General features: G+C 51.1%; 1 protein-coding gene across 2 annotated transcripts in view; it reads left to right on the top strand.

Moving 5' to 3' along the window:
- RASGEF1A (RasGEF domain family member 1A) overlaps nt 1–15,465 on the top strand; it is a 485,335-nt gene that overhangs the window by 406,099 nt on the left and 63,771 nt on the right. The window contains exon 1 of one of the 2 annotated variants that reach the window (XM_049764620.1): nt 7,095–7,234. The exons of the other annotated variant lie outside the window; for it this stretch is intronic. The gene's annotated coding sequence lies outside the window, so the exon portion shown is untranslated. Of the gene's footprint in view, nt 1–7,094; nt 7,235–15,465 lie in introns of those variants that run through there. 2 annotated transcript variants of the gene reach the window in all.

Genomic DNA, 15,465 nt, shown 5'->3' with positions numbered 1-15,465 from the left:
ATGGAAGCATTTCCTGTGGAACTAGATACCACAATACCCCACCCGAGCAGGGGAAGGAGAAAAGCAAGAATACTTAGGACAAAAGAAAGGTTGGGACTTTCCTCTGACGCACGCACTTTCTCTGACCCGAGCATGATCTGGGGTACCTGCCCAGTTATAAAGGTGTCCTAGCACCCTGAGAAGGATTGCTCTGAGCCAAGCTCTTGTCTTCTGACTATTGCAACAGCCTTTCAACTGCTCCCTCCACTTTCCCTGTGCACCCCACCGACTCTTCCTCATTGTCATGACAACAGTGGCTATGCTACATTCATTGGCAGCAATGAATCATCCGGAATCTCCTCATAACAATAATAGAGCAAAAAAAAAAAAGGGGGGGGGGACTAAAAATCTAGACAATATCTGTACAAAAAGAGGTGACATGATAGTCACAGAAGCCCTGAATTATTTTGGAGATTTAGGTTAGTTTTTAAATGGCATGCAGTAAAATGCCCTCACTTTTGGTGCACAGCTACTTAAAGTCTTGAGAAATGCAGAGTCATGTTGCCACAACCAATATAAGTCAGGGTGTACCTGGCTGAAGTCAGCAAGCAGGTCTCTCTGTGCTTTCCCCCATCCCATCACAGAGGGTTACTGATGCATTCTCCATCTTTACAGATTTGCCTTTTCCCATAATGTCACATACTATATTATATACTTGGAATCGTGCAATTTGAATCTGGCTTTGTTTACTTAATGCTTCTGACACTCTTTCATGTTTGTTGTTGAGTAGTATTCCGCCATGTGAATGTATCACCATTGCTTATCTCCTCATTCATTAGAAGACTTTCAGGTTGTTTTCTGTTTGTTTCAGGGACTGATCGAATATGAGATACAACTCAGTAATAATAGAGATTGGAACTTTAATAATAACCAGCCTGGCTTGATGTTTACAGAATAGTTGTTCTTTCCAAGTGCATAAAGGACATTTAATTAAATAAAACATTCCAGAAAATAAAGAATATATGAGTTTTTATGTTTTTGTTTGTTTGTTTTGGGGCCACACCCGGAAGTGCTCAGGGGTTACTCCTGACTCTGTGCTTAGAAATTGCTCTGGTTGGGTCCAGAGCAGTGGCGCAGCGGTAGGGCATTTGCCTTGTATGAGCTTCTGACCTAGGACACACCACAGTTTGAAGCGATTTCTGAGTGCATAGCCAGGAATAAATCCTGAGCGTCACCGGGTGTAGCCCAAAAACCAAAACCAAAAAAACAAAACAAAACAAAAAAATCTCCTGGCAGGCTCAGGGGACTATAAGAGATCGAACCCGGCTTCGTCCTGAGTTGGCAACATGTAAGGCAAACACCCTACTGCTGTGCTACACTCCAGCCCCAGACCATAAAGAATGTAAAGAGATAGTACTTTGGATAAGGTGTTTGTCTTGCATTGCAGCATGCACAGGTTTGGTTCCTGGCATCACATATGGTTCCCCAAATCACATCAGGAGTGACCCCTTAGCACAGAACAATGAATAAGCCTTGAGCACAGTCAGTGATTGCCCTCCTCACCAAGATGTATAATTTTGAGCAGATTTAAGGGAAATGAAGTCAGATAATTAGTCTTTGCTTGTAGTGTAGCTAAATTGGAATCAATGCTAGTATTGAAAATTTCCCTAATAGTTGGAAAATTCCCACATAGTAGGAAAATTCCCAAAGAGTTGAAAATTGTTTTGAATTCCCATCTAAACTCCTTATGAACCAAAAGGGAAATCAACACAGGAATTAAAAATATCTTAAGCTAAATAACAATGCATTGTTATCAATGCATATTAATATATATTTATATGTGATATACAACATTTAATTATAATATTAAATTATAACATTTAATTATATATTATATAAACATGTTTATCTGTAAGCATTAATATTTTCAGATATAGTAAAGCAGTGCATAAAAGGAACTATATAGCTTTACAAGCATTTTGTGGAGGAAATTGAAAGCAAATGAACCTAATTTCCAATTTAAGAAACTGTAAAAAGGAGTCAAGGAGGTGCTGACTCAAAGGGCTGGAGCCATGCTCTGCATGTGGAGATCCATGTTTGATCTCAGTACTACACAGTGCCTTATGCATCACACTGATGATGATCCCTGAGCACCTCACTGGGGATGATATGTGAATACTGTGAGAAAAAATAAAGGACTGAAATAAAAGGATAATAATTATCATCAAAAAGGATAATAACTGGGGCTGGGGTAGTGGCACTAGAGGTAAGGTATCTGCCTTGTATGTGCTAGCTTAGGACAGACTGCGGTTCGATCCCCAGCGTTCCATATGGTCCCCCGAGCCAGGAGGGGTTTCTGAGTGAATAGCCAGGAGTAACTCCTGAGGGTCACTGGGTGTGGTGCCAAAACAAAAATAAATAAATAAAGACAATAATTATCTTCCAAAATAAAAATAAAGGCTAATATTCATGAAATAGAAGGTATGGTAGAGAAAAAAATTTGGGGGGGGGCCACACCCGGTGGTGCTCAGGGGTTACTCTTGGCTATCTGCTCAGAAATGGCTCCTGGCAGGCATGGGGGACGATATAGCATGCCAGGATTCCAACAAACCCACCTTAGGTCCTGGGTCAGCTGCTTGCAAGGCAAACGCTACTGTGCTATCTCTCCGGCCCCTATAGAGAAAATTTAATTTTATTTGTGAACTTATAAGTAAAATGATAAAACTGACAAAATCCTAGCAAGAAAATAAAAGTAAATCATGAGGATCCTATCAGAATGAAAAGTAGAACATCGGCTGCAGAGAGGACATTATGAAGAATTGATAAGTCTGGCCATTGGTAAAAGTGTGAAAATAGGGACAGGAGAGATAGCACAGCTGACATGGCATTGGCTTTGTATGCTGCCCACCTGGATTTGATCTTGACACCCCTTAAAGTCCCCCAAGCCTGCCAGGAGTAATTTCTGAGTGAAGAACGAGGAGTAACCCCTGAGCACTGCTAGGTATGACTCCAAACCAACCCCCCAAAGAAGAGTATTTAAAAAATGCAATTTACCAGAACCAAAGAGATAGCACAGCAGGAGTTGAATTGAGCAAAAAGAGGGGCCGGGAAGGTGGCGCTAGAGATAAGGTGTCTGCCTTGTAAGCGCTAGCCAAGGAACGGACCGCGGTTCAATCCCCCGGCGTCCCATATGGTCCCCCCAAGCCAGGGGCAATTTCTGAGCACTTAGCCAGGAGTAACCCCTGAGCATCAAACGGGTGTGGCCCAAAAACCAAAAAAAAAAAAAAAAAAAAAAAAAGAGTTGAATTGAGCAGTGGTTAAGGTGTTTGCCTTGCATGTGGCCAACTCAGATTCAATCTCTGGCATCCCTTATTTTTAGTCCCTTGAGCCCATCAGTAGTAATTACTGAGGAAAGAGTCAGAAGTAAGCCCTGAGTACCACTAGGTGTGGTGCAAGCAAGCTAGCAAGCAAGCAAGCAAGCAAGCAAGCAAACAAACAGAAGAGATACTACAGTGTGTAGGGAGCTTACTTTGCACATGACCAACCTGGGTTTGATCCCTGGTAACCCATATGATGCCAGAGTCTGCCAGGAATCTGAGAGTCCTGAGCACAGAGTTAGGAGTAAGCCCTGAGCACTGCTGGGTGTGGCTCAAAGAAAAAAAATCCAAACAATTTATCTGACGTGACATAAAATCATAATCTTGTATCTTCAACATGCTGTACTGGGGCCGGAGCAATAGCATAGTGGGTAGGGCATTTGCCTTGCACATGACAGACCCAGGCTTGATCCCCAGCATCCCATCTGGTTCCTTGAGCCTTTCAGGAGCAATTTCTGAGTGCAGAGCCATGAGCACAGCTGGGCGTGGCCCAAAAACAACAACAACAACAAAAGATGCTGTACGAAAGAAAATAAGTCTAATTAAAAATCTTCCCATAGTGGCAATCAGAGCAGATGGATATTAATATTCTCACTGAAAATTAAACTCAAATTTATGATTTGTGTACCATTGCCTATGTATGTTATACTGACAAAAAGTGATATGTGCTCACAAACAGATAATAAAGGGAGTGGGTGTGGGGTATTGGAAGGAACAATGCTTTTGCTTATTTATTTTTATTTTTGTTTTTTTTTGGACCACACCCGGTAATGCTCAGGGCTATGCTACTGGCTATGTGCTCAGAAATTGCTCCTGGCTTGGGGGACCATATGGGATGCCTGGGGATTGAACCAAGGTCTGTCCTAGGTTAGCGTGTGCAAGGCAAACACCCTACTGTTTGTGCCACTGCTTAGGCCCCAACAATGCTTTTTTTAATGCTTACATTTTTCCTTCTTGAGATGTCTTTGTAAAATTTAAAAGCCATACCATAATACTCTGCAGAAACCTATGTGGATCTTGCAGTGCCTGGAGTCTGAAAGCCACAATCAATAGCCAACCAGGCTTTCCCTGACCTTGTTATGCCGGCACCTCTCGGATTCTCCCTGCTGCCACACTCTACTTGTTCTGCTCCTCTGGCCTCCTCCTTGCTGCCAGCACACATCCCGCTCAGTGCCTCTCAGTGACTTTGTACTTGCAGGGGCCACTCTGAATCTCAGGCTTGCCCTGATCATGTTTTTGCTCAAATAGCACCCTTTCAGTGAAGACTACTTTCCAGATAAAACAGCTAATGTCATTGGTACCACTTACTATCCTCTCTCCCTGCTGTTTTTTCTCAAGAGCATCATTGGAGATAGGAAGTTTTAGTTTTAGGTTTTTTTTTTTTTCGTTTTGATTTTGGTTTTGGTTTTTGGGCCACACCTGATGATGCTCAGGGGTTACTCCTGACTATGCACTCAGAATCGCCCCTGGTGTGGGGACCATATGGGACGCCAAGGGCCAAATCCAGGTTTGCCCCAGTCAGTCATGTGCAAAGGCAAACGCCCTCCAGCTGTGCTACCTCTCTGGCTCATAACTGAGCACCACCAGCTGTGCCTTTAAGTGCCCCAGACACCCCCAGGGTAGTTGTAGTACTGTATATTTAGGCTAACCCAATTGCTGGACATGGTCCCTAGTCTCCTGACATCTCTTGGGAGCCCCCCCCCCCCTAGTTTGCCCCTCCCCCAATAATATAGATTTCAACCAGAAAGAACATCTGTACTAGTATCCCAGCATCCAGAATACCAGACAGCATAGTAGTAGTTACTCAATAAACACCAAAGAGGGAGAGGGACCATGATTCAGGGGTGGAGCCGGTATCCTGAGTTTGAGCCCTACACAGTATGATGCCACTAGCTGTATTGCTGGGTGTTGTTCTGGTGCCTCCCCGGCACCACAATAAGTGATCCTGGTGCCCCTCAGCTCCTTTGGCCACAGAATCCATGCATCCCAGCTGAATAGCACACCATTAAGCTTGAACTGCAGGCTGAGGGGTACAGGGCATGGTCCCTTGAGTGGAAACTCCAATAAAATTATATACCAAGGGCAGGATATAAATAGGGTTAGTGCCTGGCCCAGGTTTGATCCCTGCACCTCACAAACCCTAGAGAATGTCCAGATTTAGCTCTGGAGGGAGGTCCTCAAATATGACTCTATTGACCCCCAAACACTGCTGGGGGTGACCCTGGAGCTTCCTGGCATGGCAGGGCTTGAACAGTTCCCCTCCATGGTCCTTGATCTGAACCCAGCTGGCCTGATTTGGGTGTTCTCCTTGGGCCCCGAGCACTGGTCAGGAGCACCCAAATGTACTGAATGAATGAACTAGGTTCTTAGCATTTCCAGGGGCGTCATAGGTCAACTCCCCATTCTCCCCACCCCAGACACCTCATCTTTTAACCTTCTTATGTGGGCCACCTTCAAAGACCTCAAGCTTTTTTCCTGGGGGGCTGGCAGGAGGAAAGAGAAGGGAAGATTCTTCACAGATCTGAAAGATTCCTCTGGGACACTAGAAGACCAGCAGTACCTTCTGAGTTTCTTGGGGGGTAGGTATCAGTTCTTTGGGAGTGTGTGTGTGTGTGTGTGTGTGTGTGTGTGTGTGTGTGTGTGTAATTTGGGCATGTGTGTGTGTTGCCCATGGTTTTCTTTTTGGGGGGGAATAAAGGTGTGTGTTGCCCTATGTTTTTTTTTGGGGGGTAATAAAGAAAGGTGTGTGTGTATACTTTGGGTGTGTGTGTTGCCCATGGTCTTCTTTTGGGGGGGGATAAAGAAAGGTGTATGTTGCCCCATTTTTTGGGGGGGATAAAGAAAGGTATGCATATATACTTTGTGTGTGTGTGTTTGTGTGTGTGTGTGTGTGTGTGTGTTGCCCATGGTCTTCTTTTGGGGGGGGGGATAAAGAAAGGTGTTGGGACCGGCGAGGTGGTGCTAGAGGTAAGGTGTGTGTCTTGCAAGCTCTAGCCAAGGAAGGACCAGGATTCGATCCCCGGGCATCCCATGTGGTCCCCCAAGCCAGGGGCAATTTCTGAGCGCTTAGCCAGGAGTAACCCCTTAGCATAAAACGGGTGTGGCCCGAAAAACCAAAACAAACAAACAAAAAAAAAAAAACCAAAAAAAAAAAAAGAAAAAAAAGAAAGAAAGAAAGGTGTGTGTTATCCATGTTTTTTTTTTTTGCGGGGGGAGGGGAATAAAGTGCATGTGTTGCCCCATGTTTTTTTGGGGGGGAGAAATAAAGAAAGTGTGTGTGTTCTTTGGGTGTGTGTGTGTGTATTGCCCCATGTTTTTTTTTGGGGGGGGGATAAAAAAAAAAGGTATGTGTGGGTTTTGCCCCATCCTTATTTTTTGGGGAAATAAAAAAAGGGGAGAGCTTGGCACGCGCGCGCTCGCCTTCCTTGAGCTCTCCCTCTGGCTGGCTGGCACCTTCACCCACCCAGCGCTTTCCCCTGCCCCATGCCCATTTGATGCCTAGCCGGGTGCCCACACCCTTGACCCTCCTCTCCCTCTCTCCCTCCCTCCATCTATCTCCACGCGTCCGGCCCCGCACCCAGTTTTGCACGGCGCCCGCCTGCCCGCGCCCCGCGCTCCCGTGCCCGCTCCGTGCCCGCCCCGCGCTCGCTCGCTCTCTCTCCCTCTCGCTCGCTCTCCCCGGCCCGGCTGCGGAGGGAGCCGCTCGCTCTGGCTCTGCCCGCAGCTGGCGCAGCGCGGGGGGCGGCCGCGGGTGGGCGGGTGCCGCGGGGCCCCGGCTCCGAGCATGAGCCGCCCGCGCCGGCTGGGCCCGCGCGCTGCCCGGGGTCCGACTGCGGTGCCAGGGCTGAACGGGAAGCGCCACGCCGGCCCGGAGCCAGGTAGGAACGGGTGGATCCTCCCTCCCGGGGCTTGCATGCATGCAGGCTGGCTGGCGATGCCTTCTGGGCTGCTGCCGTGGGCAGGGCGAGGCGTGCGAGGGGCCCACGGTGCGGTGCCAACGCATGGAGTTGCCTAGAACTCTGCCCTAGGGCTGGGTGGCATCATCGGGACACCCACCCCAGCAGGAACCCACCACCCCAAGCTTGGCATGGCTAAGTCCCTGAAGTCCTGGGCGTGGTGGTGGTGGTGCTGGAAATTCTTTGGGCCAGTGGGTGGGCATGGGCATGGGTTCTAGAGGGGCACTGCCCTGCCCCAGGCCTGGCATAGAGGAGAAGGAGGAAGAAGAGAAGGAGAAAGGGAACTGGGGGGGAACCTCAGGAGCTCCTGGGCTGCGCAGTATTTGGAAGTTTCCATTGCTTCTTGTCTGCTGCAATGTTTGTCTGTTCTTTAGGGGGGTGCCCCCCCCACTGGCATCTCACTGTCCTTGCTGGTGGGCAAGGCATGAGGGGTGAGGAGGTGAGGCTTCAGTATTTGGAGGTCCGAGAGAGAGAGAGAGAGAGAGAGAGAGAGAGAGAGAGAGAGAGAGAGAGAGAGAGAGAGAGAGAGAGAGAGAGAGAGAGAGAGAGAGAGAGAGAGAGTCAGGGAGAGAGATGCTCATGTGGGCAAGGGTCATTTGAAGGACCGTAGTCTCTTGTGCAGGTGAAGCTGGTGTGTGTGTGTGTGTGTGTGTGTGTGTTTTCTAAGGGAGGGCATCTGTTACAGGAGATGGTCCTTATGGGGACCGAGAGGTGGTGGCCGCTGCTCCCTCTTTTCTGCTGAAGCCCCAGGCTCTTCTTGGTTGGTTCAGCCTCATCACTGCTGTGTTTTTCTTCTTTCCTCCCTCTGGGGCAAGATGGCACCTGGCCCAGGAGTCCAGGATGTGGGAATCAGGCTGGCTTGCAAGGGTGAACCTCAGGGGGTGGTGATCCCAGTCTTCTCAGGGTCTCCCATCTCTCCCACTGGACACCTTCTTGTCTTCCTTGGCTGTGACCCTTCCCCGAGAGAAGCCTGGGGCAGAGCTGCGGCTCCTTGCCGGGAGCAGGAACTAGGGAGTTGGGAAAAGCTCAGTCTGGACTGCAGAGGAGGAGGAAGACAGGCTGCGGGAGTCAGGCCTGTCCTCAGACTCAGTTTCCCCAGTGAGAGAGTAACACGATGGTGACAGTGACTTCTGGGGACTTTCCCCACCTCTGGGACACTTTGCCTTGGAATCTCAGGACCCCAGACCCAGACAGGAGGATGAGGTGCAGACTTTCTTGTGTCCCAGTCTCTCTTTGTTCCCAGGGGCCTTGGAAGTGACTTGGAAGTCAAGGACTTATGTGGGGGTCACATGCTGACAGCACCTGGTGGAGCGGGGTGTTCTTTTGCACAGTTGTAAGATTTTAGGGGGTTACAGCAGGTGTTCCTAGGTGTGACACAGGCCCATGAAAGTCTGCCAGCAAGTTGTCTCTTCCCTGGGGAGGCTAACTCACCATGCCAGCCTACTGGCGCCCGTCCACCTGGCAGCAAGTGAGAATGGAGCAGCTCACTCGCTGTGTCGGGTTTGTTGTAACTTAGCAACTGCGGGCAGGGAGGCTGCAGCAGGAGACACTGAGGTAGACCCCAGTCAGGCCAGCAGGTGCAGAGAGGATGCCCCTATTCTGTGGGAGGAGTCTAGTCAGGAAAATCTGGCAGTCCCTGCAGGGGAGAGGAGAAGCCTCCCCCCCCCCCCCCAAGCAAGGCTGAGAGTCTGTGAGCATCCTATCTCCCCACTTGTAGAATTTGGAGAAATGGGAGATTGGTGGTGTTTGGCCACAGATTCCCCTCAGGCAGAGGCCAAATTGGGCAGAAAGGCCCAGGGTGAGGCTAGGGGTGGGGGTGGGGGTTTGAAGTCAAAGCCCCAGTGTAGTGATAGGGTGAGCAGCTGCTGAAGACCCCAGGAGAGGGTCCCTTGGGTCCCACAAAGGCCTGCTGGGGAGGGGCCCAGGATCATGGTACCCCCTGCTAGGCCTCCTCTCTTCCGGCCCCCTCCCTGGCTCCGGCCATCTGCTCCAGCCGTGTCAGCTTTGACTGTTTTTCTCCTGAGCTTCCAAATGCTGAGCAGAGCTCTGCCTCCATCTCTCCCACCCACTCAGGCTGCCCTCCGCTGCCCACCTCCCTCCCCACTGAGTATTTACTTAGCAACGAGCTTGCAGGCAGAATCGAGAGGCTGAGGCAGGGGGTGAAACCTCACATCACCAAATTCCATTGGCCAGGGAAACTTCCGTGGTTCAGTGGCCAGGGGGGAGACTGGTGATCCCCATTGGCCCCTCATTGAGGAGGTCTTGTGGGGGCACTCGACTCTCTTTTCAGAGCATGTTTATATTTCCTTCTCACCTCTATCTGGGCACAGAACCTTGGGCTGGGGCTGACCAAGAAGGCACCCCCAAGATGCTACCCAAATCCAATGTCCCTGTGCTGGGGCCTGGATGGTCCTCAGTTTACCCACCCTGAAAGAGACTGTGGGAAGGTTGGCAGAAAGCTCCAAGCATGTCCTGACTTCTTCAGGGTGTCAGGGGTGGAGGCAGGGGCAGAGGAGAGGGGCTGACAGGAAGGGGAAGCCTTGGACTTTGTCAGGGGTGGTGAGTAGAGGGAATGCCCTTGTTTGGTGTCTCAGTACCCTGACCATTGGCTGTCCTTGCCAGAGGGCCTTGCTAGGTGGCCTTAGGGCTGAGCATACCCCTCCAGAAAGCTTTTCCTAAGGGACAAGAGGCATGGCTTACTCTGGTTGCCTCACTTTATTGGTCTGTATCTGGGATTCCCTACGGGGTGGGGGGCAGAGCTGAGAGCACCTGCTGGGAGGACACAGGTTGGGGGCCTATGTGGCTTAGATGCAGGAGTCAGACCTACCTGTCACCCTCCTTATAGGCTGAGGGAAAGCAGAGACTGAGACTTCTAGTGACCTTCTTAACTCTTCAGGGGAGGGCTCCCCATCTTTCCCTGAAGGAACATCTGGTGAGCTTACTCCAGGTTTACCCCCACCCCCCACACACAGGTGAGGATCTGACATGGCATCGGCATCTAGCACTGAGGCACAGCAAACCCTTCTCCTGTCCAGGCCCCCCCCTCCCCCCCCAGATATTTTGCACCCTCCTCCCCTTCTCTGCCTGCTGACTCTAAGCCCTGCTCTCAGCTTGCTCACCCCACTTCCTCACTTCCCACTCACGACAGCCCCCTCCAATCTGGCACCCGCTTCCCTGCAGGGACAGGCTCCAGCCCCATAGGCATTTAATGCGCTTGTTTCCAGGGTGTAAACCCAGACCAGACCCTGTCCTCGCCTCTCACTCTCCTTCCTCTCCTGGTCATCCTGTGTCTTCATCCCTCCTGGACTCAATCTCTGTCCCCCTCAGTCACAGCTTTTGTCCCCTCTTGGGTGGGTGTCAGATTGGAGGGGGCTCTGTCTCAGTCAAGCTCACCAAGATCCCAGCAGACCGTCCACCATTATCACTGCCTACACTGACCATCCCTGGACTTCACACGAGCAAGGGGACATTGGGGACTCTCTTATACCTCTGCTAGGGACTCACTTGTCAGTCAGTCTGGCCCATCCACCCAATATGTCACTCCAACCTCTTCACTCTGTTCCTTCCCACTTTTTGTTGTTCCCAGCTTTCCTTGTGTGTGTTTCTGGGCACAGTTATGAGTTATGGGTACCTTGGTTCACTTAGCACTCTGCCCCTGTCTGTCTGTGATTCTAAGAGCCAAGACTCTGCCTGGTTTGTTGGCCCCAACTAAACATTCTACTCCAAGATGGCAGCCAGGCATTGGATCTGGCAAAGCACCATGGGATGTGTAGATAAGTCTGGGAGTCATGGTGCATGATGGGGCAGAGAGAGGTAGGACCGTGTTGGGGCCTTATCACTGTCCCTTCAGGAAGAAGTGAAGGGATCAGTGCCAAAAGCAAAGAGGGGTACAGCCTCTGGGGCCCAGGCTTTGTTGGATGTAGTGTTGGGGATGGGCTCAGAGTCTAGGCCCGGCCTGTTGCCACCAACTACTTCCGCTCCTCCAAGTGTCACCCTCAGACTCTACCTTGAAGAGAGAGTTCTCCCTGGATCCCGTTGCCATGGCAACACTGTTAACAAAGAGTAGCTTCCGTGGAGGAGGCTGGCTCGCCCAGAAGCTGAGGGGGCTGGGAGAGGGGGTGCTTTCAGAAGGGTTTATTAGTGAAACCTGCTTCCCCGCCTCCACCAAGATTCCCTTGTTGGTACGAACCCCTCCTGATTCTCCGGTGCTGCCTCTGGGCTTCTGGTGCCCAGAACCCCCTCGTGTTTGTCATGGAGCCTTGATTCCTCTGGATGAGGCCTCATCTTGGGATTAGGAGAGACCCTGCACGAGCACCCCTCTTGCCCCAGTGCTGGGGTGAGGCAGGGGAAAGTCTTGTGAGGACCCCAGATTGGGGTGTGGTGGGGGATGATACCTCCCAGAGGAAGGGGCTATTTGTCACTGTTGAAACCCAATTGGCCCTGACACATCACTTTCCTGGAACCTCCCTGAAGACTCTTCCCCTGGGAATTGAGCAACGACTCTGGGTACCACCCTTCCCCGGGTGTGGTCTTGAGGAAATGAGGTGCCCAGGTCTGGCTGGCAGGGGAGAGTTAGCCCTGGCTGCTGGGACTCAGACTCTGACTTCAGAGCTGGGGTGTAGGCAAGATGGCGGGATGTGGGATGTGTGGAGCAGTGATGGCTCTGAATGTTGGAACTGGGACCCCCCCCAGATTAGGAGCATCTACATTCATTCCTCAGGGGATCCTTGGAAGCCTTCGTGAGCTAACCACTCAATGTTGACAGCTGCTCTAGCTTCTGTGTTTGGATTGTTGGGTGGTGGCAGTGGCCTTGTGTGGACTTCTTCTGCCCTTAGCTCATCACAGACTGGACGGGGCTCCCCACACTCTTCTCTCTGCTCTAGTGGTTGGATTTACCCCATTGAGGTTGAGATCCCCGTAGCACCAGCTCCAGGGGCCTTCACTGCTAGGGTTATGGAAGGGCCTTAAAATCCCTCTTAGGAGACGGTGTGTGTGTGTGTGTGTGTGTGTGTGTGTGTGTGTGTGTGCCAGGGTCCGAGACAACCGCAGTGACTTCCAAGAGGGGGGCATGGCAGGAGCCAAGCATGCTTTGGCAAAGCTAGATAACTCACAGGGAGGAGCAGCAGGTGACAGTCTGAGTGGGTGAGAATCTCCTGCCAACAGGATATAGCTTAGTCCAGGGGAATATCACTCAGACCCTGATTCAGGCTTTTTGCCTACAATGCAGCGAAGAGAAATACGAATGAAAAGAACAGACTCCAAACAAGTTCTATGCTTGGAAATTGCACAACCTCTTTAGCAGGTCAAAGAAGAAAACATCCAGGAATTGGGATAATGATATTAAATGACAAAATGACAGAGAGGGATCCTCGTTCCAGAGAATCTTGTCTGGGGGAGCAGCCCACAGCCTGGTGCAGCCTTCCTGGAGGAACAAAATCAGGTGCCTTGGAGAGGATTGAGAGAAGGCCTGTCATATTCAGAGCGTGGGGGGCTCGCAATACTTCCATGTACTTCCTGAAGTACACATCCCTTTTTCTTTAGTCTGAAACTTCAGCTGCACAAGCCATAGAAGGTTCCAGAGAAGATCGTGCCCTCAGGGTGCCTCTGAGGATAGGAGCTGACCCCAGGAGGTACAGAAAGGGACTCTCCTTTGCACTCCAGGCTGAGTATACAGCATGAGGCTTGGGGTGCAGGCCCACTTGACTCCTATGGAGAATGAGGCCCACCTGAACCCTCCTGTGGTTGCCCTAATCCTTCAAGGCTGCCACATGAGTATGTTTCCCCAACCCTGCCTGTATCCCCTCAGACCAGCTCTGCTTCGGGGACATGCCCTAGACCAGGAAATGTCTTGGGGGACAGGCTCCCCCATGCCTGAGGGGAGCATCAATGAGTACTGAGGGAGGAAAGCAGGCCAGGATGGGAGGGCTGTGATGAACCCTGACCTCACCCTAGAGGGGCCTTCAGCCGCACAGTAGCACCCAAAAGTCCTGCTTCAGGACTGGACACCCCTAGTCCTATCTGCTCAGGTGAGATTAACCTGAGGCCCAGTTCTTCAGTGGTGCTTTGATTTAATCAGGGTTTCACAACCCCATCTCACAAATCCCTCACAGCAGCTTTGAGATTCCCTGTGGGATGTGACTTTGAATATTTTCCCAGAGGGGACCTCACAGACCACTGACACTGGACCCCACCATGGCCCTCTCCCTGATGGTGTCCCACACTCCCACAGCCTGATATGCGGGGCCCTGTGATTGACTGCGCACCTCGGACTGAGTTCTGAGCTCCCTATACTCCTCCCCAGGCTAGCAGGGACCCCCGGGGAGCAAGGCCCTTGTGCCCCTGTGGAAACTCAGGAAGTCCCTGCAGTTAGAGAGTTTATTGTGGTGGTGAAAGGGACAAACACCTGAGAAGCTAGTGCTGGTGGTGAGAAATGACTGTGCGTGAGTGTATTTGTGTATCTATGTGTTTGTGTGTTTGAGTGTCTGTGTGAGTAGAATGTCTTTGTGTGTGTGTGTGTGTGTGTGTGTGTGTGTGTGTGTGTGTGTCCTGGGCCTGTTTCCACACACGGAGAGGGCTGTGGACAGTGGAACCCCTCAAAGTTCAGCATTGGCAGTGGCAAGTTACTTTTGAGGATGCTACTGCTGGTAGGGCCTGAGACGACACAGGAGAAGGGGGTCTGAGGGGAGCAGAGGGCGCAGCCCAAAACCCATAGGCCACTGAAAACATGTAGAGCCCAATCAACACAAGGGCCCTTGTGGGCTTGGGAAGTGGTGCCTGCCCTGTGGCACAGCTCTGGGGTGAAGACCCCGCTGGTGGCAAACGGCAAGTGGTGGCCCAGAGCATCCCACCTGCCTGTCCTCACATCACTGTGATGACAGAGACTGAGGCTCTGAGGTGTCTGTGAGGTGTCTGTGAGGCACAGCTGCTGCAGGACAGACAGAACTGGGTTCATCCAGCCTATCTACACCCCTGAGGTGTGAGCGGAGGACCTGCCTGCCAGGCTCCGGGCCTGCAGCCAAACTCTGAAAATAGAGAATGAACTGAACAGACCGTGAGGAAGTGGGAGGGGAAGGAGAGCTGCGCCTTCTATTTAGAAGAGCTTAGAAGAGCTCAGAAGAGTGAGCTGGGGGGCCCAGATGTGGCTCAATGGCCCAGCACCTGCCATGTAGTCCTGAGACTGAGAGTTTGATCCCTGTTTTACCCTGTGTGCCCAGGGTGGCATGTTGCCTCTGCCTGTATGTTCCCCCAACTCCGGGCTGCATACAGCATTTGAAGGTCTCAGGATTATTGCAGCCAAGTGAGCACGACCCTGGACATTGTAATGATAGGACAAAGGGAATGGATGAGATCACTTGATAGAAAGAGGTGACTGAGGCAGTTCCCCTGGGGACTGAGGACTGAAGGAGAAAGGGGTCCTCCACATTCAGGAACTCCCAATAGGGAGACACTAATCCAGGCCCAGAGGGGCTGCATCATCAAGAGCCCCAGAATGCCAAGAGCTGGGGTATCCTGGGAGCCATTTATAACCAGAGCTGGGGGGCTGAGAAGCCTCATGCTCCTTTGGAGGACCCTCCATATCTGGGTGTGGATGATTGTGAAAGGGGGGGCAGCAGGTTCCCTTCCACTTATCCAAACCCTGGGCAGAGAGCCTGGGGTGGTAGTGGGTGAGGGACTGAGGTCACTAGAATCTTCCTCAGTTGGGGGACCCCTGAGAGTCTGAGCTCTGGATGACCTGCTTCTCCTCACAACCTTTCTATTTATTTATTATTTATTTATTATTTATTTTTATTTATTTTGGTTTTTGGGCCACACCTGGCAGCTCTCAGGGGTTACTACTGGCTCTGTGCTTAGAAATTGCTCCTGGCAGGCTCGGGGGACCATATGGGATGTCGGAATTCAAATCATGATCCTTCTGCATTCAAGGCAAACGCCTTACCTTCATGTCATCTCTCTGGCCCTGACCTCGCCACCTTTCTTATCCTTTCTTTTATTTGGGTTTGTTTTTGGGTCATAGGCAGCAGTGCTCAGGGCTTACTTCTGCTTCTGCACCAGAAATCTCTCCTGGTAAGGCTTGGGGGACTGTATGGGGTGCTGGGGATCAAAACTGGGCAGGATATGTTTAAGGCCAGCTCCCTACCCACTGTATTCTGGCT

The sequence above is a fragment of the Suncus etruscus genome, chromosome 17 (assembly GCF_024139225.1).
Source record: "Suncus etruscus isolate mSunEtr1 chromosome 17, mSunEtr1.pri.cur, whole genome shotgun sequence".
Taxonomy (NCBI): domain Eukaryota; kingdom Metazoa; phylum Chordata; class Mammalia; order Eulipotyphla; family Soricidae; genus Suncus; species Suncus etruscus.
This window is presented reverse-complemented; position numbering and strand designations above follow the sequence as displayed.